The sequence below is a fragment of the Balaenoptera borealis genome, assembly GCF_965194805.1.
Source record: "Balaenoptera borealis genome assembly, chromosome: X".
Lineage (NCBI taxonomy): Eukaryota > Metazoa > Chordata > Mammalia > Artiodactyla > Balaenopteridae > Balaenoptera > Balaenoptera borealis.
The window spans coordinates 14,326,169-14,353,274 of record NC_138881.1 but is presented as its reverse complement, the minus strand read 5'-3'; the positions used below and the strand labels follow the sequence as shown (position 1 = coordinate 14,353,274).

The window sequence follows — 27,106 nt, the reverse complement described above, 5'->3', positions numbered from 1 at the left end:
ATTCCAGGCAAGAACACAAGCAATGTCACAGGCAATATATTTCCATTTTCCCCTTTTATCCCTGCCCAAGCTCATCCTCAAGCTTGTCTCCAGCTATTTAATACATTGCGAAGTTCCTTTGTGAGGGGAATCCTTAATGAGGTATCTTGAAGTATATCTACCCAATGCCTGTATACATTGCATTCATCCCTTAACCTATATCTCCAGAGACAAATTTGGTTGTAGGTGAATTTCCAAATCCACCTGATGGAGGGGTAGAGGGAGAAGAAATATATTTTTAAGACCTGCTACTTTGAGGGCATCATAAATGACTGGTCCGCTTTGAATTATGTTCCTGAATCAGCTCTCAGCCTTTAGGAACCCCCCATGGTGTCTTCACTCTCACCTCTGGAGTTGGACCAGTACTAGACAAACCTGCAGAATTCAAAATAAAACCTCAGCTTCCTGCCTTCTAGAAGACCAGGAAAACGTGTGGGTCTTACGAGAAGAGAAAAAGTGGAATATGATCATCAACCTTGACCATGGATCTCACACTGATGACCATGTGATAATGGCTCAGAGTCAGGCCCCGGGGGAAGGCAGCCCTGCCTCCTTCCTCTCGCTGGGCATCAGGCGTGGCCCCCTCCCTCTCCTTTTTAAAAATAAATAAATTTATTTATTTATTTATTTTTGGCTGTGTTGGGTCTTCATTGCTGCGCGCGGGCTTTCTCTAGTTGCAGCGAGCGGGGGCTACTCTTCGTTGCTGTGAGCGGGCTTCTCATTGCGGTGGCTTCTCTTGCTGCGGAGCATGGGCTCGAGGCACGCAGGCTTCAGTAGTTGTGGCACATGGGCTCAGTAGTTGTGGCTCGTGGGCTCTAGAGCACAGGTTCAGTAGTTGTGGCGCACGGGCTTAGTTGCTGCGCGGCATGTGGGATCTTCCTGCACCAGGGATCGAACCTGTGTCCCCTGAATTGACAGGTGGATTCTTAACCGCTGCGCCACCAGGGAAGCCCCCCTTCCCCCTTTTTGAATGACACAGATGACTGATCCATTATTTGGGAAGACCACTGTGCTTATTCCAAGAAAGTGACCACTGGCTTGTAAAAGTGAGACCTGTTTGAATCTTTGGCTGTTTAACTCTCAAGATGGGCTGGTCGAAAAAACTACATGATAGGTGAGGGGAGGATTATTATTTGGGGAGGATTATTATTTGGGGAGGGAATATTACCATGGAGTATGTTCCCTTTCTCTTCTGTCTCTAGTTTACTTATCACTGGCAGAGAAGCAGAACTTGGTGGACAAAGCAAAACCATGATCCTGGGCTATCGTGGATCCAAGGATGGCTAAACTTGAAGAGACTGGGGTTGGAGGGCAAGTCCCAAGAGTCTAGGGCAAGGCCGACCGATGGACTCTTGTCAGGCAAAACTGTGGCGGTCTGGATGAAGAGAGAATGCCGATTCTGGTTCATTTTAATTTCCTTCAATTTCTCCATGAATCAAAATCATTTTCACTTCATTGAGTTTTGATGGTAATCGGGTGATGAACTACTCATTTGTCAAAATTTTCTAATTAGCATGGAAAGAAAAGGAGTCTTCAACATGGCTTATCTCTTTGCCTTCCTGTAAGGCAGAGGTCATAAATTTTTGCAGTTGGCTACCTTCACCATGGTTTTCTGGTTCTGTTTTTTATTTTACTTGGTAGAGGGAAGATAGGAAATGAGGTCTCCAGTTCTGACCCAGGCTCACAACTTTATACCTGGCCTAACTCTTACCACTCAAAGTTGATAGCTTAAAATAACCATCATGTATTAGCTTGCTATTCTGTGGGTCAGTGATTTGGCCTGGGATTTGCTGGACAGTTCTCCTGGTGGTCTCATCTGGACTTATGCATACAGCTGCCGTCAGCTAGAGGACTGACTGGAGGCTGGTCGGTCTAGGGTGGCCTTATTCACATGTCTGGTGGTTGGTGCTGGCTGTCGGTTGGGACCATGTGGGTAACTGGGCCACACATCTTCGGCAGGCCAGCCCCAGTTTATTCAGATGATAGAGTTCTCAGGGTTCCTAGGGGTATCAAGAGAGGATGAGCCCAGTGCAGAAGCACTTCTCAAGTTTCTGCTTCCACCATGTTTTTCGAATACCCCACGGGTTCAAGTAAGTCACAAGGTCAAGTCCAGATTCAAGGGGTGGAAAAATAGACTCCATACCTGGATGGGAATTGTTACAAAGTCACACTGCAAAGGGAGGGGGTGCATGCAAGAGAGGACAGAGTTATTGTGGTCACTTTTGCAAATCATCTCCCAGGGCCCTGTTGCCGTTTGAGACAGCAGCCCGTGCAAGGAATCTCTTTTGCCTCTGGCTGGCAGTGTAACAGGCTTGGTTGGACTCCGTGTTTCATGTTTTTCCTCTGGAAAAATGAAACGGTTTGGAGGAGACAAAGGAAAAGATGTGAAGTGCTTCAAGTTGCCAGAGGGTATTGTTTCAATTACATTTCCATATCTCTACAAGAACAAAATCACACACATATGTATATCTGATATGTATGTATATACACAGAGAAATTATGTATATACACATACATACTGCATTCTTTTGATAACTACGCATGCTAGTGCAGAGTCTGGTCACCTCTTTTTTTGTATGTGAAAGCAGTGTTGATAATGTCTATCAAATAAATAAATAGTCCCAACCTTGACTTATTCATTTGAGAGAAATAGAAAGTTTTCACATCAATCTGTAAGCTGATCCATATAATCCCCTATAAAATACACGCACACACAAACACACACATTATATTTTCAAGCTAAATAATAAGTATTTAGAAATGATAAGATTTTCTTTTCACTTTCTTCCTTTAATGACAACATATGTCGATCCACTCTGTTATTCTGTGTAAGGAGCATATGCCAAAGGTTACAAAAACAATGGTGGTGTGAGTGGAAGAGGTATCGTATAATTTATCTAGGTAGGAATACTATACATACTATATATTTTTTTAAAATATATTTAACCTACAAGGACATAATAACATAATGGTTGAACATATATTTCAACTGTTTAATCAACTTCATCATAGAAAGCAAACACAGGGATTGTAAAGACCCTATATCATATATCGGTCAGGGTTTGGTCAGGAAATCAGAAACCACTCTAGGTACTCTGAGAAGAAAAAGATTTAATGCCTAAAGTTAAATGCTTACAAATCCCGAGAAAGAAAAATGGAGCTGGAGGAATCAGGCTCCCTGACTTCAGACTATACTACAAAGCTATAGTCATCAAAACAGTATGGTACTGGCACAAAAATAGAACTGTAGATCAATGGAACAGGATCAGAAAGCCCAGAAATAAACACACGCACCTAATGGTCAATTAATCTATGACAAAGGAGGCAAGACTATACAATGATGGAAAGACAGTCTCTTCAACAAATGGTGCTGGGAAAGCTGGACAGCTACATGTAAAAAACTGAAATTAGATCATTCTTTAACACCATACACAAAAATAAGCTCAAAATGGATTAAAGACCTAAATGTGAGACCGGACACTATAAAACTCCTAGAGGAAAACATAGGCAAAACACTCTGACATAAATCACAGCAATATCTTTTCCGATCTGTCTCCCAGAGTAATGAAAATAAAAACTCAGATAAACAAATGGGACCCAATTAAACTGAAAAGCTTTTGCACAGCAAAGGAAACCATAAACAAAATGAAAAGACAACCCACAGACTGGGAGAAAATATTTGCAAATGATGCGACCAACAAGGGATTAGTCTCCAAAATTTACAAAATGGCCATCATCAAAAAATCCACAAACAATAAATGCTGGAGAGGGTGTGAAGAGAAGGGAACCCTCCTACACTGTTGGTGGGAATGTAAATTGGTACAGCCACTATGGAGAACAGTATGGAGATTCCTTAAAAAACTAAAAATAGAGCTACCATATGACCCTGCAATCCCACTCCTGGGCATACATCTGGAGAAAAACATGGTCCAAGAGGATACATGCACCCCAATGTTCACGCAGCACTGTTTACAATAGCCAAGACATGGAAGCAACCTAAATGTCCATCGACAGAGAAATGGATAAAGAAGATGTGGTACATATATACAATGGAATATTACTCAGCCATAAAAAGGAATGAAATAATGACATTTGCAGCAACATGAATGGACCCAGAGATTGTCATACTGAGTGAAGTAAGTCAGAGAAAGAGAAATATCGTATGATATCGCTTATATGCAGAATCTAAAAAGAAATGATACAAATGAATGTATTTACAAAACAGAAACGGACTCACAGACTTAGAGAACGAACTTATGGTTACTGGGGGGGAAGGGTGGAGGGAAGGGATAGTTAGGGAGTTTGGGATTGATATGTACACACTGCTTTATTTAAAAAGGATAACCAACAAGGACCTACTGTATAGCACAGGGAACTCTGCTCAATGTTATGTGGCAGCCTAGATGGGAGGGGAGTCTGGGGGAGAATGGATACATGTATATGTATGGCTGAGTCGCTCTGCTGTGCACCTGAAACTATCACAACATTTTTAATCAGCTATACTCCAATATAAAATAAAAAGTTAAAAATAATTAAATGCTTACAAAACCACTGGAAGGGCCCAGGAAATGACGGTAAGGAAAAGCTGTCCCTAGCTTTCAAGAAATCAGGAACTTGGACTTCCCTGGTGGCACAGTGCTTAAGAATCCGCCTGCCAATACAGGAGACACGGGTTCCAGCCCTGGTCCGGGGAGATCCCACATGCCTCAGAGCAACTAAGCCCATGCGCCACAACTCCTGAAGCCTGTGAGCCCTAGAGCCCATGCTCCACAACAAGAGAAGCCACCGCAATGAGAAGCCCGCACACCACAACGAAGAGTAGCCCCAGCTCACCACAGCTAGAGAAAGCCCGCGCACAGCAACAGAGACCCAACGCAGCCATAAATAAATAAAGAGGAAAGCCCGCGTGCAGCAACGAAGACCCAATGCAGCCATAAATAAATAAATAAATGAATTTATTTTTTTTAAAAAAGAGAAATCAGGAACTTGCAAAAACTGTAGAAAGCTGCCATTCCTGGTCTCAGCGACAGGCACGCTGAAATGGGTAATTTACAAGAGAGTATCTAGAAGCTGATGGAAAACCTCACATCTATTGTCTGGCAAAGCCCACACAATTCCTATTGCAATTCTAATGACTTCTGCTTCTCTTCTGCTTTCCAAATCTTGCAAAGGTCCCTATCATTGGAGGACTCTATTCTGAAAGCTGGCTGGCAAGGGTTTCTAGGAGATGTAGCTACTAGGCTTCTAGCCCTTCAGTATAAAGAAATAGGGATGAATTTCTTCATGGGGATGAATACTTGTCAAAATAAAACCATTCAGCACAGACCACCAAGTCCTCTTAACCTTACAGCATCCACTGTTCTTAAGACTGTGACCCCATATTGTGTGGATATATTGTAACAAAATGCAATCAGTCTATACATACTAGTTTTGTGCTCTTTTTTCCTGACTTTACTGATGTAGCCATATAACTCTCAAAACCCATAAACTGATCATTTTCATGGTAGTAATATATTTCTTTTATTTAATATATTTAAGCACCTTTGAGTTCTTACGCAAGTGGATTTCTAATATTCTTTCCTCTGCTATAAGAAGTTACTTTACACAAATATCTACTTTCCCTCTTTTTGAGTTAATTTCTTAAGTGTCATTCCCCAAATGAATTAATGGGTCAAAGTGCATAATCAGTTCCTTAAAAGATACTGTCTTGTTAAAGCTAATGTAGAATAGTAAATTGTATAAATAAACATTATGCAGTGTAATCTTACACCGTATGGCATTAATCAATCTGTTACTAGCTTTTATTTTCCTCTGGGTATATAAGGGATTAAAAAGTATAGCTTCACACTAAGACATCTGGCTTCAAAACCATTTAAGTCACAAAGATGTGTGTGTGTGTGTGTGTGTGTGTGTGTGTGTGTGTGTGTGTGTGTGTGTGGCTTTCTCACCATTCTTCCCTGGGGCTTACAATCCTACTCTCAGAATTTTTGGCTAATCCCTCCAAAAAAGTCCCCCTGCCAAATTTTTGATTACTCCTATCCTTCCATCATTTATCCAGTGTAACCCCATGTTGAACTCTCTATCACGGAATGGGAAGGGTCCCTGGACATTACAGGCCATATCTCAGGGGTCCTGAGAGGCCTTGGGAGTCAGCCCACACCCCAGAACTGCTGTTTGCCTGAAAGCAGGCCAGCCCTCCCTGCTCCAGGACATCTAGGGAGAGTGATTAGGTTACCACCACACCTCAACTTTTACATGGAGCTCTCTCCTTCAACTCTTGACTTCTTCGACCACTCCCCTGCACTGCCCTCTCCCAGCCCCTCAGAAGGTCAAGACTGTGGCCATGATTCGAAGCTATGCTTGAAGGCCACCTCCTCTAAGAGGCCTCTCTGATATCCCAAATAAAAGAGATCTCACTGCAGAACTGCCATGATACTTCATCTGTACTAGTTCTGATACAACTTTCGTTTTTTTTCTCATTTGTGAAGTGATCCATGCTCATCGTAGAAGAGTTGAGAAATATGGAAAAGATTAAAGAAAAAAAATCACTCAATCCCACAACACACAGAGATAATCATTGTTAACATTTTCCTGTGTTATCCCTTTAGCCTTTTCGATGATTTTTTTAAAACATAATTGAGAGCATACCGTGGATATAGTTTTTTTTTAACCTAACTTTTTATCATGAACATATTTTCATGTCGTTAACTTTCTGATGTCTCATTTCAACAGGAACATAAATTCTATTGTGCAGATGTACTGTAATTGACTAATTCTCAGTTGTTCCGTATTTGTGTAGTTTCCAGTTTTATAGTATTATACATAATGCTGTGATAAACATCCTTAATAGTAAATCTTTGTCTACATGTCTATTTCCTTAAGATGTGTTTCTAGAAGTGGGAGTATTATAGTGAATTAAATAATGCTTTTATTTACGAATTAGACAAAATTAAGGTTCCTCTTCCCAGAATAATGCAATCAAACATATAACCACACTTTTGCATACACTTTCTGGAAATTTATCTGAAGCTCACATGTGGATTTCCTAGGGGTCCAAGGATCCCTAAGTTAAATATATTTGAATTACTAGGTCAAGAGAGATGAAAAAAGTTAAGGATACGATAAATAGTCCTAATGTTTTCCCAGAAACATCTATCTGCCCCACTTTTATGGTACAGATAATACTTTATACCTTCTACCATTATTATTCATGTCTTATCACCCTGCTAGACCGTAAGCTCTTTGAGAGAAGGGTCATCTCTGGTTTGTCTCTAAATTTTCCACAGGACTGATAAAAGTGCCTAACCCACAATGGATGTTCAGTAAAGGGTCATTGAATCTATAACTCAATTTCAAAGTCAGAAAGGAAAAGAAAGTTCCAAGTTTGATCATGTGGAAAGTGATTTGGGATATGCTTCATACCCACGACAAATGACACCGAGATGGTCGCCGGAGCCGTCACCAAGGCTGGTAAGCAGAATGGGCAATGCTGCAAATAGATCTTCAGATTTCAGTGCAAGTGCCAAATGCTCCATTTCTGCAGCGTGGACGGTGGCTATTGCCTGTCTCTCAGATACAGAGGACTCTGCACCAGCAACTGGCCATCAATTACTTGCCAGTGAAATATTTCTAAGAACCATAATGACCTATTAACTCCAGGATTAAAATTATATGTAAGTCATATTACCAACCTCAGTTAACTCCTTGCACAGTGGCCATTTTCCAAGCAATGTGGAAGGGACATCTTGTGGCAGACACGCTTAGGGGCCTATCCCACTGCCACCCCCCACCCTTCTCAGTGAGAAGACACTCACTCTAATTTGGTTTGGGTTGGCAATGTGCCCAGGCCTAAAGGGCGACTATGATAAATGCGAAACCAATCATGATAATTCCATCCCCCCCCCTTTCCAGGTACTGATCTATCTCACATAACGACTGTTCAGTTAATGACTTTTTGCCATAACGGCTCTTGAAAAGTTGTACCACTTTGTGAACAATGACTCCCTTTTTTCCCCAATAGATTGACTTTTTCCACCTCAAAACACACTAAACAAATAAGCTATAAGAAGTGATATGACATCATCGAGGTCTCAGGCTGAGTCCCGCTCACCAATTTTACTCAACATGCATTTACTTGTCAGAGCATATCATATGGAATGAATTTGGATTGAGCCTCATGTTTGAATGAGCCCAAAATGTTCTGCTTTGCGTATGGATACCAAGCGAGAGGGATGAAGAGGTGTCATCTCCATCTCTTCAGTCTTCGTGCGTGTGCAATTTCACAAGCTTCAAAGCACTCTCGTGTTTACCTTTTATTTTGTCCTAAAGATAACTTCTAGGCTGTAACTTTATATTGAAGTGCACCGAGAGTACAAAGTAACCAAGAACTCCCTCACTAAAAGCTGGAAAGCTGGCGAGACAACGGTGGAGACAAAAGAATTCACCTTCCAAAGAATGACTGCTCCAGTCTCTCCACCACCATCCCTACCAAGACTACTTTTTCTACATTATAGTTTGTGTACAAACTGCAGTTATTTACTTTCAAATTGTTCTCCATTTCTTATGAAAACTTGTTTTCACTGTTCACTCCATATATTTTCTTACCTGTGAAAATTATCAGGGTATCTTTGATTGGGACAGACCAGGTTATCATTTTTCCCACAGAAATTAAAGGAATTTTTAAAAAAATGAATAGCTTTCCACTCAGTGGCAGGGCTTTCAAGAATGAATGAAAGTTTCAAAGTGAGAGACTAGGGTACTTACTTCTTAGCTCACCTTGCAGCTAAGGATGGAAATGAGAGTAAGTTCTGGTCAAAGTGAGGGAAAGTCTCCTGGGGGTAGAGGGGATGGGGGCCTGGGAAAGATTTTTCTCCGCGTTAAAGGAGAACACTTTTCTCCCATCCCCGTCTTCCTTCCCTGAATTTTAAGGTATTTCAAAGACTGGTTTGACTAGAGCTATGGCAACCTTCAAGTGAACTTGAGGAAGAAAAGCAACAGGAGAATCACACAATGCTAAACCAGCACCCTGACCTGAGAGAGCTGAAGAAACGATCCTCGACCCATTCACCGGACACGTTTATGTGTGAAGCTGACTTTACTTAAGCTTTGAGTCTACGCCACAACAAGGTGAAACAACATAGAACTGACTATCAGGTTTGTCTTTATAAAATGTTTAGGCCACCCCTCCATGTTATTTAGCCCAGCTGCTTGTCTTCTAAAATTCCTTGCTTACCCAGTTTGGGGATCATCATCTCAGGGTCGCCCCAAAAACCCCATTCCTCTCACAATATTATGCAAAGTCACTGAGCTCTCGACACCTCTACTGGGTGGGCAGCCACTTCCGTACATCATTGCCCTATGTTTTACTACCAAATAGGCCAAACACTCCACTGGCAAAGGTAGTGAACTATCCATCCCTGCCTTGTGCCTCACTTCGCAGACTCTCTGATGAAAGGGAGCAGAGATTCCATTCTTTATTGCTGTGAATTATGCCACCACTTTAGAAGGCAGAGCTGGATACAGTCAGTTTGGGTTGTAAATAATAATTTTGTTCTCAGTTTCAAAAATATTGGGGTTGGGAAAGACATTGTAATAGTGTGTTTCAAGAAGCACAGAATTGGAACTTGGAAGACCTACATTTCAATCTAACTAAGCTCGACTATTTACAAGCATCTCAGGATCCCAATGTCCTTATATGTAAAAACACGGGGGAGGGATGCACTAAAGAATGTCGGAGGTCCCATCCTGCTCTAGCAGTTTCTAGATGAGATATCTGGGGCCTGAGAAGCCAGCTGACGTAACGTTTAACTTACCACCTGTGATCAACCTCTTTTCTATTTTTAGTTCTGAGGCTTGCTTTATCAAGGTTAATTGTATACTTGATATTTTGTTCAGATGCTCTATTTCCTTCCCTGGCTTCCAAAGTTATACTGATCTCAGTACACTGACACTGAAGGCAGAAGGGGAAAATGAAAGGTTATGAAATAAAACCGAGTGAACAGACAGAGTTACATATGTGGGGGGCAATAGGTATACAGAGCTGTTCATCGCAGCTTTATTTGTAACAGCAACAGAGTGGAAACAATCTAAATGTCCATCCCTAAAAGACTGATTTACCAAATTGTGCCATATTCCTAATATGGAATACCAGGCAACCATTAAAAAGAATGAGGCAGATCTTCATGTACTGATATGAAAGGTGCTCCAAGATAGATAGATAGATCAATAGATCGATAGACAAGAGAGTGCATGTGTTGTGGTCCTCAATAACGTATATACCATGCTGCCATGATGGAAAAAATACATTTATATGCTTGACTACATATAGAGTATCTCTGGAAGGATATACCAAAAATGCAACAGTGGTTGCCTTCTGGAATGGGAAATAAGGATCTAGAGGATAAAGATATGAGGGAAACTTACCCTTTATTGTTTATTTTTGGCATTTTTTAAATTTTGTACTATGTGCATGCCTTGTCTGTTAAAATATAAGTTAATTTTTTAAAGATTAAAAAATCTTGTAATGAGAACTAGAGAGTTAAATGAGGTGTGGGAGTTATTGGTGGGTTTCAATTGCCCACACGCTTCCTCTCCTACGCTGGTAACAGCCCTCCACATCGTACACCCAGGCCTAGAGAACATTCCGTGACCCAGAGTTGTGATGGTCAGTGGCGCCCTGCTTTGCAACCCTGCTTGCACCTCGTCCTCCCCGCGGACCTCGGGTACTGGCTTTGAGCTCATAAGAGAAGAGCCAGTGTCCCCTCCTTGGGACTGGCAGTCATCACGGCTGCTCGGCATCTCTGCCTTTTCCTGGCCACAGCGGGAGGCAGCCCTGGATTCCTGGTGGAAAGCTCACGGGTACTGGAGTCAGACAGCCCTGGATTGGATCATGAGATTTACCTTCATAGCCAGATGTTACCTCCTCATCTGTACAGAGGTGATGGCAGCTTCTTCACAGGTTGTTGTGAGACTTTGAGCCACATAAGCAACGCACACAGTGGGGGCGGGGTAAACGTGTATCCCTCGTCTCCCTGTCTCTTCACTTGCTTCGCTGGCGGCCATTCATCATTACCCTCCTCAGTTTTCAGAGTGACTCCCGAGTTGATGTTCCCTGAACAGTTTTTCTAGAGCAGTGGTTTTCAACCAGAAGCCACTGTGCCCCCAGGGGCCACTTGGTAGTGTCTGGAGACATTCTGTTGTCACAACTGGAGAAAGGAAGACTACTGGTGTCTTGTGAGTAGAGACCAGGGATGCTGCTCAACATCATCTTATGCAAAGAACAACAAAGAATTATCTGGTCCAAGATGCCAGTAGTACTGAGGTTGAGAAACCCTGATTTAAAGGAGTTTATAAAGCTCCAGGTGGTTGGTCAAATTGGCAGGGTACTGCATTTAAGAAAACAATTTGATTTTAGAGCAGCCTATAACTAAATTCACTAAGGACGATTTCAGCAGTTACCACCTTTGCTCTGTTTCCAAGAACATGAGTCTATCTTTAAGCAAAGTAGAATGGAAAATTAGGGGGAAATCATTGCTAGATCTTTTATTCCAAGAACTTGAGAAACTTGCCTATGCCCTTTTAGACTATGAACTGAGGTAGCTTTGTATCACTGATCTGTTGCTGTCTAGCAAACCACCCAAAATGTAGTGACATATAACAACAACCAGTATTTAGTTTACATCCTTCGGGACAGTTCTCTGATCTGGGCCAGACTCAGCTGATCTCGGTTAGCCCAGATAAGAAAAACCACCCAGGAGGGCCCAGTCCAAATTGCTGACCTGCAGAATCACGGGTTGTTGTTTTAACTGCTAAGTTTTGTAGTTGTTTGTTACACAGCAGAAGCTAACTGATAGAACGAGCATTCAGTTTGGGGTTCTTGGCAATAGTGCTGCTATGAACATTCTAGTACACAGCTCGTCCACATGTGTATGCAGGTCTGTTGAGTGTAGGAGTGAAAATGCTGGTGGATCTGCTTCATTCTTAAAGTACCAAATTATTCACACACACACACATACACGCACGCACGCACGCACGTGCGCACAGAGCTTCGTTTTCTTTTCATAACTTCTCTTTGTTGCCTTCAGTTGCAGCAACTGCCCTGAGCCCATTTTTGAAAAAGAAAGGGCAACTGGCAGGAAGCTAGTTCATGATGATTTTTCATAGCCAGGCTGGGAGCTCAAACATCCGGTTCCCTGCCTACTGTCTCTCCCACCTTCTTCCATTAAAAAACGGAAACACCTTCTTCCATTAAAAACAAACAAACAAACTTTTCATTTTGTCTATGCAAAGAACCATTCCCAAACATTTCTGCACATAAGAAGGAAATGACCAAGAGCACACAATAGGAAAATAATCTCTCGGGCATGTGAGAACATAAGAGCTATTGCGGTTTTTTAAAAAGCACACTTCAATGAATAGGACAGAAGTTTTGTTTGATTATGACTCAGGACCTTGAGGCAGTACATGGGTAAGAACTGCTAATTCCTGTGGGGAAGATGAATACATGTCAGGAAGAAATGTCTGGGTTGTTCATGTAATCAATCAACAAATATTTCTTGAGTGCCAACTATGTATAGATTCCTGCACTTCCTGTAAGTCATTTGGACCTTGAGAAAGAAGAGGAGGGTCATGAGCTCAGCCTGTGGTCACAGGTACCAGGACAGTGAAGCTCCAAACCAGGAACTGGCCCCACCCAGTTCAGGTTTCTGTGATTTCATGCTGGTTCAGTTTTTTTCTGCTAGTGTAACTCAGTTTCTTCGTTTCAAAAACTAAGAAAAAGAATACATGGGCATAGGCAGTCCCACACTTCTGAGGAATTTACTAGATAATGTCATTAAATCCAGGAGACATTTTTCTGTTTTCCTCTGACTTGACCTCACAAAAGCTGTAGCCACCATGGACCACTCACTACTTTTCAAAACCTTCACTTCTCTTGGCTTCAATGAAGTAACACCCTGCTGGTCTTCTTGCTTCTTTTCTGGGCTCTCTGTCTGCTGGCGAGGTTGGTCCTCTTCCACCAAGCTGTTAGATTCTGGGGTTCCTCAATCCTTGGCCCTTGACCATCTTCCATTCCCACTCTCCCTAAAAAGTCTCATCCACGCCTATGCCTCAGACATGTATATGACGATGGCTCATACATTTCTTCTCCATCCCAGACCTCTACCAATGGCCTATTTGACACCTCCTCGTGGGTGCTCAAGGGCACCCCAAACCAAGCACTTCCAAATCAAACTCCTAAGCGTCCAAAACAAACCTCATCCTTGTTGGTGATCTACTCCCTATCTCAGTGAGTTGCACCATCATTCATCCAGGGATACAGGGCTGAAGCTAGTTAGTTATTCTTGGCATCCTTCACTCCTCCCTCTCACTGAAGCCTCAAGCATTACCCCATCCTGTTGAGTTCCCTCCTACATCTCGCTTCCACCCTTCCATGCCTCTCCATTTGCAGCTACTACAAGTTATCAGCCTTGTTCACCTCAATTACTAGCCCCTCCTGTCCATTCTCCACACCCTTACAATTTACGAGAATATCACATATATATTTTATTTAATCCTCAAAACAATCCTAGGAGGTAGACTCAGTGGAATGTCTTATCGTCGTTTTATATAAGGAAACTGATGCTCGTAGGAATGAAGTGAGTTGCCCGATAAACCACAGCACCCAAGAAACAAATCTGGATCTCAAACCCAGCCCTTGAGCCTCTAAATGCCCCCATGAGTGCCACTGCATGGTGTCCCACACTATGTTATGTCCCTGTGGATTTAGCAGGTTTCTTCATTCCAGTGTTGAACATGCTATTGGTGGGTATTGCTCATCTCCATGCAGCAGCTCTTAAATAAACTGGCTAAAGCCATCCCACATTAAGGGTACTGTGTGTAATTTTCTAATGCCCCAGCTCTACTTTTTATAGAATCAAAACAACTGCTTGGACTGACGCCTTAGGAGAACAGAGATTGTGAGGGAGATGAAGGAATTGGACATAACTCCGGTGTATGACTACGGGAGAGTGTGGCTGAGGAGGGGAGAAACAAAATCACTGCAAGAAGGAAAGTCAAAGTACAGAGAGGCAGACTACTGGAAAGTTTATTGACATGGTATGGAAGTCCCCAAGAATCAGGACAGGAGCAGTATCAGCAAAAATGACAGTGAGGAGGATGTAAAATCTTAGAGGAAAGAAGGAGAATGACACAGGGTTGGCAAATGACTGTAACCAGGAGAGGTGGGTGGTACGGTCTGATAACCTGACATTCAAAGATGGAGACAGAGGTGCTATTAGTGAGGAAGAAGACAGAATGGTCTTGGAAACTAGAAATAAATAGCAAGGAGAGGTACCCATCCCGCCTTCCAGTCCAGAGATATGAGGAACGTGAGAGAAAACAGCCACCACTGAGAAGATGGTAGGAAAAGCTGTGTCCTCAAGACAAAGTCAGGTTTCATGGCGAGCAAGAAGATAAAGGAAATATTCAGAGAAGAGATTTAGGACAGAAGGAATTTTACTGACGACTGACCAAGAATTCCAGATGGCACATTAGAAAAGTTTAAGGAGTTGGGGAAGGGTGGACAAAAAGGTCAGGAAGTGGGGTGTGTAAGCTAGTCTCCAAGGATTCCCCAGTGAGTCCTGCCTTCCCTCTCTGCTCATTGAGAGGTGGAGAGCCTATTTCCTCTCCCCTTGAATTGCTGTCCCTTGACCCAAAGAGTAATGCTTTCCTAGGACTACTCCCTTCTGCGACTCAGCTACTGTGCTGTGAGAAGTCCAAGCCAGATGGAGATGCTACACGGAGGGGAGCCAAGGAACTCTGGTCAACTGCCCACTGGAGCTTTCTGTCAAAGCCTACCTCAACTGCTAGCCATGTGAGCAAGCCATATTGGCTATTCTAGTCCAGTCAAGCCCCCAGATGACGGCTGCTCCAGCTGACATCATGAGCAGAAGTGAGACAGGAAGAAAGAGGGCAGGGCACAACCATTAAAAGAATGACACAGCCATTGAGGAAAACGGGACACGACAAAAACCGCTTAGCCCCAAACTCCTGATTTATCTCCCTCCATGCCCCACTATCCCCTTTGGTAACCATAAGTTTGTTTTCTATGTCTGTGAGTCTATTTCTGTCTTGTCTATAAGTTCATTTGTATCATTTTTTTAGATTCCACAAATATAGCACAGGGAACTATATTCAATATCTTGTAATAATCTATAATATAATGGAAAAGAATTGAAAAAGAATAGAATATATATATGTATAGATATATAACTGAATCACTTTGCTGTACACTTGAAACTAACACATTATAAATTAATTATACCTCAATTTAAAAAAATAAAATGTGATTAAAAAAAACTGATTCGAACCTACTAGGCCCAAGATGGTGGAAGATTCAACATCCCGTAGACCTTAAGCCTCATTATATGCTCACTGTAATACATTAGCATATGCTAAATGACACACACACAGGCGCCATGACAGTTCGAGGCTGATCATAAAAGGCCAAAAAGTGGACTGTGGCCCAATTCCTAGAAACCCCACCTCACCGCCCCTTCCCCAAAATAGAATATTCCTCCCACTCGTTAGCATATGAAATTACCCAGCCCATAAAAACTAACCACCCTATACCCCAGGGCCTCTCTCTCACCTTCCAAGACAGACCGTACTCTGTCTATGGAGTGTGTATCTCCCTGAATAAATCTGCTTTCACTCTACTTTGGCTCCCTCTTGAATTCTTTCCTGAGTGAAGCCAAGAACCCTCAGTTGGCGGCCCAAATGAGACCTGGGATGCGACCATTCTCTCGCTCCCCTTTCTCCTGCAACAAAAGAGCCATCCAGCTTGGCTCAGTCAACCCATTAAATCGTGTGCAATAATAAAATGGTTGGTATTTTAAGCCATTAAATTTCTGAGTGGTTTGGGTACAGTAGATGGCTGAACCAGGGATACACAAAGTCATCTGGGGCTTAGGGTAAGTAAGTGAAGTATGACTGAGGAAGCTGGAGTTTCTTTTGTGACTGACATCATCAGGGGTAAAGGCTTAATGAGCTAAACTTTTTTTTCCCCTGAGCAACTGGAAGAATGGAATTGCCTTGGGAAGTGCCCCTTCACCTTAGAGTCTCTGCGCTGAGTTACTGTACAACGATGACTTCTTTTCTGCCTCAGGACATATACTCTGCACATAGGCAAGACACAGAGCTTCAACCCCGGATTGGAAGAAGAGGTCTCCAGATGAACTGTGGTTTCAGGCTGGATCTTAGAAATTGTTTCCACTTTGGAGGTGCCTTCATCTAAAACCATCACCCAGACCCTGAGAATCAGGACTCTGCCTCACCCTTCACGTATGATTCCCCTTCCCCTTGAAGGAGACTCTCTGAGTGGTTCTCAGGTTAATAGGAAAGAAGCTTGAAGATGCAAATGAACTGAGCAACCATGACAACAAAGACGGGAAGGAAACAAAACAAACCAATTATGCCTATGCAAATTCTTTCCTGAACCGGCAAGGTGAGAGAGAACGGACTGTCTGTCGGCAGTAACATCTAGTGGCCTATGACAAATACGGAGTTAGGGCTAGTGGCACCTGTGGTGGCAGCTGTGGTCAGGGAGAAAGCTAGACCTTCACGAGTCACTCCTACATGTTCATGTTCATGTTCACAATGGTGGCATGTGTGGGGGCAGGGTGTATGCACACATGTGTATGTTTATTAAGCACCTATATACCAAAGACTTTAAGAAAAGGCATGCTGTATTTCACTTAATTTTCTTCAGTTCTGGCCTTCCTGGACTTTAGCATCTGAGACATAGCTCCACCATAGAAGCCCTTAACTCATCAAAGTGTACTTGGCATGGGGTCGAGCAGTCCTTCTCCAATGGTAACGTGCATGTGAGTCGCCTGAGCGTCTCATTAGACTGTAGATTCTGATTCAGTAGGTCTGGGGTGGCCCAAGATTCTGCATTTCTAACAAGCTCCTCCAAGAACCATACCCTGAGAAGTGAAGGTGGAAGGATAAGAGTGTGGGTCCTGCATCCAGACCAGCTGGGTTCAAATCCTGGCTCCGTATATCAGCTGTGTGACTTTTGACAAGCTACCTGGCCTTCCTGCACTTCCTTATTTGTAAAATGGGGATGGTAAAAATGGCAAAGAATAGTGTCTAAGGGTTCTTGAGTGACCTAAATGAGTGTATGTATTTAAAATGTTTAAGTAGTGCCGGGCATGTAGTAAATATTAACTATTGTAATCTTATGACTTACCCACTAATTGAACATTTTCTACATACTGGGAATAATGTGCTATGTGCTTTACCCGGATCATAGATATTACTTCTCACAACTCTGTGAGAAAATTGGTCCCACTTTACAAAGAAAAACAGGTTTCGGGAGGTCACGGAGCTACTTGGAAGTAGAATTTGAAGGCAAGCTGCCTGATTCCAGAACCCACAATATCTATGCTCTGAGTATCATGAGAGAAGAAACTGTAACTATTCATGACTGTATCCTCAGGGAGCTAACACAAAAAATATTTGTTGAATGAATTACCTAATATGTATTTTTGCCCTGAAGTTAGAAATAAGTAAACTAAAGTTCAAAAGAATTTTAAAACATGCCCAATTATGCCACAAATGGGAGAGTTGGGATTGAAACCCAGATCCCTTATCTATAAAGGTAGTGGACTATTCTCATCACAGAAATAATCTTGACCTTATCCACTGGGGGAGATGAAAGTGGGTGAAGAAAACTGACCGATGAGCAAGCATTCAAAAACTCCCAAACTCAACCAAGGCTGCTTGGCTTGTTTTGAGGATAATGGACCAATGGAAAGCCACAAGTCAATGCATTTGCTCACATGGAACTTCTTTGCCAAAGTCTCTTCCCTCTGTCAGAGCCTCTAAAGGCTATCGGAATCATGGATCCATGCTTCCTTACCCTTACAGCTAGTGTGTTAATGGAAGCTTCTTTAATGGTCTTATATAAGGTTTAGAGGGTATCTTAGTTTGGGTTCCCCCAAAGAATTCAGTGCAAATAGTCTATTTGGGAGGTTTGGGGAAAGCGAATAGGAGAGTGGAAAAGAGATTCAGAAAAGAGAAGGCATCCAATAAGGAGTACATTATCAAGTCATCTACCTATAATAGATAATTAGAAATGAATCCCATGAAGAAGCTTGGGAAATGGTATAAAACACAAGTCTCAAATTTATCCCACATGCGGGGAAAGGGAGCTGAGGTATTTATACCCCAACAGCCAAGAGTCATTGGTTGAAGGCTGCTCTCAGGGGTGTTAGTTCCTTGGCACTTCAAGCCTGCCACACACAGGAGCATGGTGGCCCCCACTGTTCCAGAAAAAGCCATCCGGCACAGAGATGTAGATGCTGCCATGTGGAAATCGGTGGAGCACTCTGAAATGACAGAGTTCAAGGGTTATGGATAGGGAACCCCCGGAGTCTGCTAGGAAGGAGCTCCTTTTGCTGCTTCCTACGACAGTAGCTCACCAAGAGGAGAATTATACAGGGAAAAAATGACCTACTTGTCCAAATGTGGTTGTCAGGAAAAGGGGATGTACGTCCTATACACTATAGGCTAGGCCTCGTACAGTCATTTCCAAAAAGGGGGATGCAGGAGACAATGGACCACACCTAGTGGGTAGAGTGTTGATAAGCAGCCCATCTCGGTACCTCTCAACCCTCAATTCATTTAAACGCATTCTTGAACTTGCTTGTGGAAAAGGGAGTAAGAGGATCTGTACTTGGACGCTGGGGGAATGGTAAGAGAAGGCTCAGGCGTCCTGTATGTGTTACTAGATTTATTCTTAATCCCAGAAGGAAAGAATACATATATTTTCTCAAATATCAGTGTTCTCCAGAATCAGTGAGGTCATGGAAACCCTAATCTTCGCCATGTGCTCTCACAGCCACAGTTATGCTAATTAAACCAGGGGGCTCTGGTGAACCCGGTGAAGTCAGACCTGAGTCAGTGGGCTGGAGGGGGATGGGAAAGCACGTGGCGGCATCAGCAGTTGTTTTTGCATTCAAGGCTTAGGTATGAGGCCAACAGGCCCCTGAGCTTCCTTTTATTTTCGTGACACCTGGGCCGTGGAAGCCACCCATAGTCCATCCAGAGTGTGGAGTAGCAGACAGCAAGATACGCCATCACCGTTAACCTGAGCTGTCATCACCAATGACAGGGGGGAAATCATTCTAGAAGGGCTTTAAAACTGGGTTTGTGATCTAGAGGACTTCAGATGTTGTTGCTATTTTGACTCAATTTCTTAGACAAAGGGGCTCGGCTGCTACTGGGGAATTACAGGCATGTGGACCTCAGGAAGGCACAGCAGCCATTCCCCAGCATTTGGAGCTCTACTTCTAAAGGGAGAGTTAAAATATTCAATGTGCTTTTGAATCGCCATACAACATTTATTCCAAAGACATCTAAGAGCCTAGGGAAGGTAGATTTGCTGTGTGTCTCTGCAATCCTGACTCTTTCTTTCTGTTCCCTCCTCCTTCCTGCCACCCCTGGTTCTCCATATACCAAATGTCTTTAAGGCATAGAGTGGGTCTGTGTGTATTTGCATAACAGCAGTCCTCTGAATAAAAATAAATCCTGAATAGATTGCTCCATTGTATACATGTGCGGGTACACATGTCGCATACATGGATTTATTTTTTCCAAGAACAAATGTCTCAATGTTTCTCTTCCTTGAGAAAAGTTACCAACTGCCAGATTCTCAAATTCCACGTGGAGCTTTGTAATAACAGAAAATATATGTTAAAAGCCACGAAGAAATAAAATATAGTGAAGACAGATTTTTCTTTCAAGTAGCCCTGAATTTCCAAAGACGTCACAAGTCAAGTAGAAGACAATTCTTGGAATGGCTTTGTTCACCTCTACAGTAGGTGAATAATCTTTGGGACACTGGCCAGTGATTAAGTAACCAAGATTCACTCTTCCTCTGAAGCAAAGAGAAGCTATGGCCACAGAATTCCTACAGAACTGTGGGAAGCACAGCTTTGGAAACTGACTGTCCTGAGTTCAAATCCAAACACTGCCACTTACTTGAGCGAGTTTCTAAGCCTCTTAGAATCTGTTTCCTCATCTAGAAAATGGGGGCTATTGACACCTAGACCACAGGGTTATTGTGAAGATTAGCCATATCGTATGTGGAGTGCGTGGCACAAAGTAGGTGTCAAGAACTGTAAAGGGTAAGAGCTTACCCTGCTTGCAATCTAACAAGCTAGCCTGCCACAGTTTTATGGATGCCGGTAGAAAACATAGACTCCTGGATCAGAGATGAAGGACAGTTACTTACAGCAATAATAGTAGCCAGGTTATCAGCAGTTTTTCCATCAGTTTCCCAAGCCCCAATTCCCACAGAGGGATGTGAAGAGGACCCGGTGACACCTGCATATGCAAGCGGGTTTTATTACAGGAGAGTAACTGGGGCAGGCTGGGGTGAGGAGAGGTGGATCAAGAGGATGTACAGGGAAGTGAGCCCTGAAGGTACAGAGGAACACTCATTTTGGAAGAGGATGGAAAGGAGAAGAATGTGGAATAAGACCCCAGTAAAATGAGGAGATGGAGAGGAAATGGGTTGAAGGGTGTCTAATGGCTTCTAGTCTTGTACTGAGAAAGGGAATAGACCTCTGAGGCAGATGATATTTTCCAAAAATGGTCTTAACAATATTTCCAGTTCCATATGCTTTTCCAGAAACTTGCCATTCCCCCCTCCAGAGGTGGAATCTATTCTCCCTCCCCTTCAACCTGGGTGGGTCTTTGTAACTGCCTCAACAAATAGAATGCAGTAGAAGTGACGTGTGACTTCCAAGACGAGATTAGAAAAGGCAATATATCTTCTACCTGCTTCTCTCTTTCTTGGGATACTCATCCTTGAAACTGAGCTACCATACTGTGAGGAAGCCCAAGCTACCCAGAGAAGTCATGTGTAGGTGTTCTGGCCAAGAACCTCAGCTAAGGTCCCAGACACGTTAGTGAACAAGCCTGCAGACGATTCTAGCCCCCGGCTGTCAGGTCTTCATCACCCTCTGAGGCCCCACCGTGTAACAGAGATAAACCATTCCTGCTGCACCCGGTCCAAATTCCTGACCCACAGAACCACAGAATCCATGAGCATAATAAGCGGTTGTTTGACGTCATGAATCCATGAGCATAATAAGCGGTTGTTTGACGTCACTGAGTTTGAGGGTAATTTATTATGCAGCAATAGATGACCATGACAACCAGGCTGGGGACTGGGAAAGCCTTTATAAATAGAGCTGGGGGAAACTGAACTGGTGCCTTTTAAGAGATGAAAAGCTTTCACTGGAAGGGAGTCTACCTGAGGAATGTGAAGCACAGATTTGTAGGCACAATAGGCTCAGTGTGTCAACATTCTTGAGGCCAGCTCACACCCCAGAAAGAGTGGGTGGTCGTATCAGGCGGGCAGAGTGCAAGAAGGCCCCTGCCTCCCAGCGTCTCCAACTCATTATCCCAGCAGCATCTCTAACCACGGTCCCGGGCCCACTGCCACCCCATCTCCTTCTGCCAATCCACATTCGTCCTCATTTCCTGTTTTGGCAGCACTAACCGGCCACCCAGACAGGAAATTGAGGAGTAGCCCTCAAACTGAAGCCCTCTTCTTCACTCCCATGTGTTTGTCACAACTCTTATGCCCCTTCTTCTTTGAATAAATTATACTTTTAAAAGTGTACCGCTATCAACATTTGAAACTCACAAACTGGGGTGTACAGAAATCTAACTTTGTTTCTTGCTCTGAAGCACCTGTCTCCATTGATGGAGCTGATTATAGACATCTTGGTTTCCTCTTGCTTTCATTGCTTCTTTCGGGTAGTTACTTAGTTCTTCAGAATTTTGCCTCCCTATCAAGGATTCTTCCTCCTCTTTTTTTCCTAATATGGTGACTAAGTGCATTTTTATGGTTGGGGAAAGATGGCCTGGTCCTCCTGCTCTTCTTGAGGGGGGCAGGTGGCTTGGCTCACCTGATCACTTGGCATCCTGCCCTGGTCTCCACTGAGGGCTAGCTGGTCTTTCGGTCATTGTGCCAGCACCCCCTGCTGATGACGGCGGCCCTTGCCGTTGCCTCCACTGGAAAGTCCCCAAATTCTACGAGGTCTCCTCAGGCCTTCTCAAGTACCTCTGCCCTCTCAAGGCTTCCATGCCCGAGTCAGGAGCCCAGGAACTCCCTCCTGCCTTCTGGGTGCGAGTACACAAGGCTGTGAGGCTGATGTTGCCTCACTTCTTCCTCGTCCAGGAGGATGCAACCCAATGCTGTCGCAGGTTCCTGAGATGCTTGTAGTAATTCAGGATGTGCCTGGTGAGGTGGTCACTTACCCCAGTGCTTTCAGGTTCTCCCAAGCTTAGGTGGATGTTTCTACCACCCCTTCCTTCAGCCTCCATGCCCGATTTGGAGGGTGAAAAGGGTGGGGAGATGGGGGGGACATTTGCTTCTTCCAGCTTCACCTCTCAGAACTGGGAGGGTATTCCCTCTCCTGCATGTAGGGGTCCCCCTTCCTTACGCGGGGTCCTCATCCTTCCTACTCTATGCCTTTTCCATGATCAACCCTCTAAGCTCCGATTTCTATTTTATAAGAGCCCAACTTTGGGAATCCTGAGAAAAGCCTTTGCTTTCCCTTGTTAGTCTGCCTTTCAAAATTACTGTCCTAGGAAGGGCTTTTAAGAATCTAGTTGAAATGTCAAGCTAAGCAATGATCATGTGTCCTATGCCATACCCACCTCTTCCCAGGACAGTAAGCCTCCATCTCTTGGCATAATCTTCATGACAGAACAGCAAGTGATTCTTCTTCTCTTTCTTTTTTTAAATAAAACCTACCTACCAAACACGGAAAACACGTTTGGATAATATTTTAAAATATTCTCCTACTATCTAAGCTAAGTGGAAGAGTAACGTCGTGAAAAGTTGTGGTATATTGGCTTTTATTTTAAATTATATCTACTCTAAGAAAATGAAAATTGGTTTGCCGATAATTAAAACATTGAGTTATTTTATTGCATTTTGCATAAATCTGAATTCAACTTAATTATCATTATCCATGGGGGAATTATGAAGCCAGAGGGAGAAATCTTTAAATATTACCTCCAATACACCAGGTACAGCATTTGAAAAGTGTTTTCCCAGGACAGAAGCAGCGAGATCATGAATTTAGAAGACAAAGTTCTCATCAGCAATCATCATCTGATAGATCTAGAACACCCACCAGCAGTCACATTTGGGTTAATGACAAGCTGATTTCTCAATGTGTATACACCCTTACACTTTTGGGCTGAGTCTTTTTTTAACCCGAAAACATATATTTGGGAAAAGATGAGCTTTGTGTGTGGATGAGATTAGAGTGGGCAGGAGGTTCTGTTGGGCTATTTGAACAGAACCAGGAAAGGTCCCCATCCCTAACTGCCTTTCCCAACCAGGTGCCAAGGTGTGGAACATTTCACCATTAGAGAGTTATTTCTCTAACCTAGGAATTACCCTAATCAGCAATCCTCTTTTAAAATTTTCTTATGAGCTTTACCAAATATTTAAAGAGCACTATATACAAGTCTCTATACTAGGGCTCAAAGACGAGTTGGGATGGAGGGTGGGCAGAGATGAGGGAGAAGCAACAAATTGATTAAAAGTCAGCAACACCTCAGTGTGACTTTTTCCAGAAGTTTTCCTTCCTTTGGGAGTTAGGCTTAATGAGAGCTTTGGGTGTCTGAAGAGAGAACAGGAAGAAGAAAGACAAATAGAAGGTGGAAGTTGGGGGAAGGGTAGAGAAGCTGCTAGAAACTATCATATTTCCTTGGTTTAAGTTATCATTTCTCCCTCCCTCACACATTTTAATAATTTCTCAAGTCAGGATTTATCCTGTAATCTATATATAGATTTAATGAGGCAGTACATTTCTTCTTTTTTCTTAAGTTATTAAATTGAGCTTGTTATTAAATAGTGCTTCTTATAATCCATGGCAGGTAATACTAAGAGATCTGTAGTATTTTAGGTGAAATTTTAATTGAGATAACTGTAGATTTACATGAAGTCATAAGATAAAATACAGAGATATCCTGTGAACTCTTTATCCAGTTTCCCCCAATGGTAACACTGTATAATACTATAGTATAATATCACAACCAGGACAAACATTGATACAATCCACAAATCTTAATTGGATTCCCCCAGTTTTACTAGCACTTCTGTGTGTGTGTGTGTGTGTGTGTGTGTGTTTAGTTCTATGCAACTTTATCACATGTACAGGTTCATGAATCCACCACCACAGTCAAGATACCACAATATACAAACAGCTTATACAACTCAATATCAAAAAACCCACAAACAACCCAATTAAAAAAAGGACAGAAGACCTAAATAGACATTTCTCCAAAGAAGACACACAGATGGCCAACAGGCACATGAAAAGATGCTTACCATCACAAATTATTAGAGAAATGCAAATCAAAACAATGAGGTATCACCACACACCAGACAGAATGGCCATCATCAAAAAATCTACAAACAATAAATGCTGGAGAGGGTGTGGAGGAAAGGGAACACTCTTGCACTGTTGGTGGGAATGTAAATTGATACACCACTATGGAGAACAGTATGGAGGTTCCTTAAAAAACTACAAATAGAACTACCATACGACCCAGCAATCCCACTGCTGGGCGTATACCCTGAGAAAACCATAGTTCAAAAAGAATCATGTACCAAAATGTTCATTGCAGCTCTATTTACAATAGCCAGGACATGGAAGCAACCTAAGTGTCCATCATCAGATGAATGGATAAAGAAGATGTGGCACATATATACAATGGAATATTATTCAGCCATAAAAAGAAATGAAATGGAGGTATTTGTAATGAGGTGGATGGAGTTAGAGTCTGTCATACAGAGTGAAATAAGTCAGAAAGAGAAAAACAAATACAGTATGCTAACACATATATATGGAATCTAAGGAAAAAAAAAAAGGCCATGAAGAACCTAGTGGCAAGACGGGAATAAAGACACAGACCTACTAGAGAATGGACTGGAGGATATGGGGAGGGGGAGGGGTGAGATGTGACAGGGTGAGAGAGTGTCATGGACATATATACACTACCAAATGTAAAATAGATAGCTAGTGGGAAGCAGCCGCATAGCACAGGGAGATCAGCTCGGTACTTTGTGACCACCTAGAGGGGTGGGATGGGGAGGGTGGGAGGGAGGGAGATGCAAGAGGGAAGAGATATGGGAACATATGTATATGTATAACTGATTCACTTTGTTATAAAGCAGAAACTAACACACCATTGTAAAGCAATTATACTTCAATAAAGATGTTTTTAAAAAAAATCTACAAACAATAAATGCTGGAGAGGGTGTGGAGAAAAGGGAACCCTCTTGCACTGTTGGTGGGAATGTAAATTGATACAGCCACTATGGAGAACAGTATGGAGGTTCCTTAAAAAACTAAAAATAGAACTACCATATGACCCAGCAATCCCACTACTGGACATCTGCCCGGAGAAAACCATAATTCGAAAAGAGTCATGTACCACAATGTTCACTGCAGCACTATTTACAATAGCCAGGACATGGAAGCAACCTAAGTGTCCATCAACAGATGAATGGATAAAGAAGATGTGGTATATATGTACAATGGAGTATTACTCAGCCATAAAAAGGAATGAAATTGGGTCATTTGTAGAGACGTGGATGGATCTAGAGACTGTCAGACAGAGTGAAGTAAGTCAGACAGAGAAAAACAAATACTGAAATATCGTATAATACCTCTTATATGTGGAATCTAGAAAAATGGTGCAGATGAACTTATCTGCAAAGCAGAAATAGAGACACAGACGTAGAGAACAAACATATGGACACCAATGGGGGAAGGGGAGGTGGGATGAATTGGGAGATTGGGATTGATATATACACTACTGACACTATGTATAAAATAGATAACTAATGAGAACCTACTGTATAGCTCAGGGAACTCTACTCAGTTCTCTGTGGTGACCTAAATGGGAAGGAAATCCAAAAATGAGGGGATATATGTATACGTATAGCTGATTCACTTTGCTATACGGTAGAAACTAACACAACATTGTAAAGCAACTGTACTCCAATAAAAATTAATTATTAGAAAAAGAATAACCATCATCAAAAAATCTACAAACAATAAATGCTGGAGAGGGTGTGGAGAGAAGGGAACCCCCCTGCACTGTTGGTGAGAATGTAAATTGGTGCAACCACTATGGAGAACAGTATGGAGGTTCCTTAAAAAACTACAAATAGAACTACCATATGATCCAGCAATCCCACTCCTGGGCATATATTCAGAAGAGATGAAAACACTAATTCGAAAAGACAGATGTATCCCAACGTTCATAGCAGCACTGTTTACAACAGCTAAGACACAGAAGCAACTTAAGTGTCCATGACCAGATGAATGGATGAAGGAGATGTGGTGTGTGTGTATATATATATATACACACAATGTAATACTACTCAGTCATAAAAAAGAATGAAATAATGCCATTTGCAGCAACATGGATGGACCTGGAGATTATCTTACTAAGTGAAGTAAGTCAGACAAAGATAAATATTATACAATATCACTTAAATGCAGAATCTAAAAAAAATAATACAAATGAACTTACTGACAAAACAGAAACAGACTCACAGACATAGAAAACAAACTTATAGTTATCAAAGGGAAAGGGGGGAGGGATAAATTAGGAATATGGGATTAACAAATACACACTACTATATATAAAATAAACAACAAGGATTTACTATATAGCACAAGGAGCTATATTCTATATCTTGTAATAACCTATAGTGGAAAAGAATATGAAAAATAATATATAAATATACATATATATAAAACTGAATCACCTGTTGTACACCTGAAACTAACATAATTTGTAAAACAACTATACTTCAATAAAAAAAAAAGATACCACAAAATTCCTTCATGGTGCCCTTTTATAACCACACCCACATCTCTCTCACCTCCCAACCCCACCCCTAACCCCTGGCAACCACTAATCTGTTCACCATTTCTAAAATGTTGTCATTTCAAAACTGTTATATAAATGGAAT

At 42.3% G+C, this 27,106-nt stretch overlaps 1 long non-coding RNA gene across 1 annotated transcript in view; it reads right to left on the bottom strand.

The window, feature by feature from the left end:
* Positions 1-26,487, bottom strand: part of LOC309620018 — an 878,206-nt gene extending 851,719 nt beyond the window's left edge. The window contains exon 1 of the long non-coding RNA XR_014239376.1: positions 24,607-26,487. This is a non-coding gene — a long non-coding RNA (uncharacterized lncRNA). The remainder of the gene's footprint in view (positions 1-24,606) is intronic.
* Between the last annotated feature and the right edge of the window lie 619 nt (positions 26,488-27,106).